The sequence below is a fragment of the Bidens hawaiensis genome, unplaced genomic scaffold (assembly GCF_021521415.1).
Source record: "Bidens hawaiensis isolate Kalapana, Puna unplaced genomic scaffold, B.hawaiensis_p1.1 tig00021332_1, whole genome shotgun sequence".
Classification (NCBI taxonomy): domain Eukaryota; kingdom Viridiplantae; phylum Streptophyta; class Magnoliopsida; order Asterales; family Asteraceae; genus Bidens; species Bidens hawaiensis.
Window position 1 is genome coordinate 67397 of NW_027493301.1, and position 4814 is coordinate 72210.

A 4814-nucleotide genomic window follows, 5' to 3' on the forward strand; every position below is an offset into this window, starting at 1 on the left:
CACCCTCAGACATATCTCCTTCATACTCATCGTCATCAATCCTCCTTTCATCACTGCTTTCCTCTCCATCATCATACATACTCATAATCAGCTTTAAACTGTCTGCAGTCTCAACAACTGCTACAGTCTCTTCAAAATTCACATTTGGGACAGTTGGCCTAGATTCATTCTCCCCCTGTTTTGGGGCAGCTGAGGTCTTCTCAACCTCCTGCACCAGGGCTTGAATTCTCATGTTAGCTTGAACCAACTTCTCTAACAACATCACATTTTCATTGGTCACCTCCTCATTTCTTCTTTTCAATTCAGCATTCTCTAACGTCAAATCTAGATTTCTATGGAACAGGTCTGTGTTAGTGAGTGGTGATGTGGGTGGTGTTGTGAAGAATGTTTCATGTTCAGGTTGTTTTGTGATGTGAGTTTGGTAAGTGGATGGTGGTGGTGATTGTGTATGAACCGGGCTTGGAATGAGTGAGTCTGTGTGGGTTGGGCTATATGTAGGTGGTGTTTGTGGTGGTGGTGATGTATGTGACGAGGTTTCAGGTTGGATAATGGTTAGGGTTTGAGGTGGTGTGTGAGTGATATGGTGTGGTGGAGTTTGTGGTGGTGATGGAATAATTGGTTGTTCAATGTGCTCAAGTTGCTCCCCCTGAATAGGTGTAACAACTTCAATATTCACCTCGTCTCCTCCTTCATCTCCATTACCATCTCCATCATCATCACTGTCATCATCCTCTCCTCCTTCCTCCTCTGAGCTTAACTCAGGTACTGGCATCACTTGCAAGTCATGGTCCAATAACCATGGAAATATCTCAAATGGAACATTTGAGTTGTATGTATTTGAGACACCTGGATTTTTGATTCTTCTATATGTGTCAGGGTCGTGAAGTTGGTGTGTAGTTCCAACAGTGGGTAGATCTTGAAGCTCACCATTGAAGATTATCTGTAGGAATCTTGGATATTGTAAAAATCTTTTTCTTTCAGGCTTCTTCAGATTTCCTACTAATCCTTCAAATAACATCTTAGAGAAATTGAAGGACAGATCATATACAATCCCAACTGTGGCATTTTCCAAGTCGTGACTCATCAAGGTCCACGATACCTTCCTTGGAGAAAATCCGTGTATAACATGGTGAATAAGAAATCTGTACAACATAGGAAACATGCCCTTCTGAAACTGTCCTTCATGAACATTTCCTTGATAACCCATTGTCTCTTAAAATATTTTCATTAGGTGGGGTGTGCTGAAGTTTATTGAGTTGTGATCACCATCAATCAACCGGAGACATCATCTTATCATTCTCTCCGTAATATGTATCTCTTGTCTAGCAACGGTTGCCTTGATTCTTTTACCATTTATGTCCTCAATCAGTTCAGCAGATCTTCAGAAATTCAAAGAATGATTTCTGTATATGACAGGGCTTTCAGTGAACGCAAAACTGACGTTGGACCGAACCATCCAAGTTATCATCCTAGCCATCGGCTCATTGTCAGCTGTCACTTGTAGAAGTGCACACATATTATGTTTTGGTTCAAAGACATACTTGGGTTCATCGTCTGCCATATCTGAATCACATAAACAAACATATTCAAAGTGAAATTAGTCATAAAGTTCAGTACTTTAGATAATTTCAAGGTATAAAAATGAAGAAGAAAGGAAAGAGAGAAAGTTATCAAGAGCCTGTTCTTCGACAAATTTATAACCTACACACATAAACAGAGTATTAGTAATCAGATACATAATCAAAGCTCATTATAGCCTAATGTCGTCGGAAAACACATTAATGTTGCTTACCGAGTCGGAATTAGAGGGCTAATTCAAGTTAGGGTTAGGAATAATAGAATGTGATAAGTCGGTTTGGGTTTCTTTGAGAGTAAGAAGTTTGAAGTGGAAGGAGAGAGATTGAAAAATAATGTTGAAAATTTTGCCTAACTCCCTCTTATATACTTTTTGAAAGTGGATTTTAAATGCTCTTTGTCTTTTTGTGAATTATTAGCTGTCAGACAGTAACATTATCCACAAGATATTAAAAACAATATTTATCTTTTAATTTAATAAAACCCTTACTCGGAATTATTCTTTTCAAAGTCTACTCGGTATACATCCACTTACAAAGCTTACCCGGTCAAACTTTTCTTGGAAAATTTTCATTTTTGAATATACAAAGTTTGCCCGAATTCTTCTATTTATAAACCTTTCTCAATCAAGCTAATTAATTTAGAGTTAAAACATGATGAAGAAAGCTTACCCGAAATACTAGATTTCTTGAGAAATTAATCACAAGGCAAATAATCAAGTATAAACATCAAATAAACATCCTTACTAGGAATCAATCAAGACACCCATATAGATTTCTCAAACTCAAATTAAAACTTATCTAGCATAAACCCTAATAAAAATCATAATCAATTTTATCATACTAAATACCATATTCAATCAAGCATACTTGAAAACATAGTGTGCCCGAGCAACCATTCAAGAGAATAGTATGTCCGAACACCTTTCTAATGCAAAGTATACCCGAATAACCTTCATATAGTACAAAGTGTGCCCAGAAAAGGATTTCTAGCAGACAGTGTACTCGGAAAGTTAAGTTTTGAAATTACCAAGTATATTGAGGGAACAAAAGTGTACCCGAAATATAAAGTGTGCCCGGAAAACAAAGTTTGCCTGAAAACACTTGTAATTTCAAAGAAATCATAAACACACATATCACAGAGCATGCTCGGAGTGAAATTAAAACACATAAACATTTAAGTGTGCTATAGTCTAAAATTTCATAGAGCTTGCCCGAAATTCCTATGTTAGCACTAAGCTTGCTAGGATAAACACATTCAATCATCAGGTATGCCCTTACCCGAGGGATTTCAACATGCCAAACCATACCCGAAAAATGACAAACTTAAATAGTAATATCTAAGCAGCTCGGAAAGATTAACAAACCTTTCCTAACAACATATTCACACAAATCACAAAGCTTACTTCATGTACTTGACTAAGTTCATAAAGTTTGCTTGGAATCACAATCAGCATATAACATGCATAGCTTGCCCGAAACAAGAATTTCTTGTTAAAAGCTAGCTATAACAACACATAATCATCTCAAGACTTCAAGCTTGCTCGGGAAATGAGTACAACAGTGTACTCTACCCAGAAAGTGTAAACACTTCAAAGCATGCCCGAAAATCATACAGTTAGTCAAAAATGACTAAGCTTACTCGGAAAGGTTGAAAAATATCAAACCTTTCCCGAAACAACATATTCACACATAATCAACTGTTTTGTACCCGGAATGGTTGTAAATCATTAAACCTTACCCGAAAATAGATATTCAAACAGTTTGTGCCCGGGAAGGTTATAAGGCATCAAACCTTACCCGAACTTACATATTCAACCTATTTTAGGCAAAATGCAACACTTTTTGACTTAAACCACTTTGTCAAAATATATTTTTCTTTTCAGATCATAGTTTAAGAGCAAATGGTGCATTTAGAGATCAAATTTCAGTTATATTTCTCTTCAAAACAGTTTCTTCCATTTTATGAAAAGATCTCAAGAATGGGATCATATTGACTAAGTAGCTATCTCAATACTTCACTCTCAGCATTATTATGACAACATAGCTAGGTTAACAGCAGTTATAAACTTAGTATGAATTTCATTTCTTTGGTGATATGATTAAGGTTCAATTTAAGCATAATGCATTAATGGTCAACAATGTGCTATGATGCCTCATATCTCTTCTCAAAGCTTATTTGGCTTTCCCCAGATCACCCCATTTGACTCCAACCTCCTGTATTTGGTCAAAAAATAGTTTTTTGTATGACAGAACTTATTGTATTTTTGTATTTTTAGATTCAAACATATACAGAGGTTGAACGTTGGACTTACAGTTAGCAACATGCCTTTCATTCAAGATGAGACAGATTTTGCCAACATCTTTGTAGTTCTTGTTGTAGCCCTCTTGTTTGATAAAATATTTAAAACACTCATCAACTTTTGGTTGATTTATTCATTCTTCCCCTTGTTTTTGATATTTTCTCAAATTTTCTTAAAGTATGTTCCTTGTCATATTTAAAGATGTTTCATTTTTTGTTGACCAAATAACAACAGGCTCGTGTATGACTGGGTAATCACTTTTCTGCCCATCATTCGGAGAAATTTATCTTAAGACATGCAAAGACAACTATGTATCTCCACATAAAGATTAGCATATTCATTATGTTTATATCACTTTAGATTTTACATCATCATGGGAAAGCAACCATACATGTTAATGACTATACTAAGGTCTTTTTAGCCTATTAATTCCATATGATCAGCTAAGTAGTCAATGTACTATTATTTCCCATTAATCACAGTTTAATATTCAATCACCCCAATATCTCTTCATTTTCAGGTTAATGGCTATTCTGTTTGACCAAAAGTGGTCAACAGGACCAAACATATATGTGAATATATGTCCTTTCAAAGTTAGAGCTATTGACATAGTTTTAAGTGAAGGAATAAGAAACAAGTTATTATTGGCCCAAATGCATTCAGTTTTCAGGTCAATGGCTATCCTTTGAATCTGTAAAGATTTAAGGACCAAACATACACAAGTGCATGTCCTTCCAACTGGGCAAATGACATAATTTTCAGCAAAAATAACTACTTGAGACTTTTCCTAAAAAAAATCCTTCTTTTAAGCTTCTTTTAAAGCTTGAACTGAATAATCTTATCATATCTCTACACCATTAATCAACTTGCTCATGTTTTGACCAAAATAAAGTATTTATGCAAAAATTCATTAGAAAATTCATTTTATCATTTAATT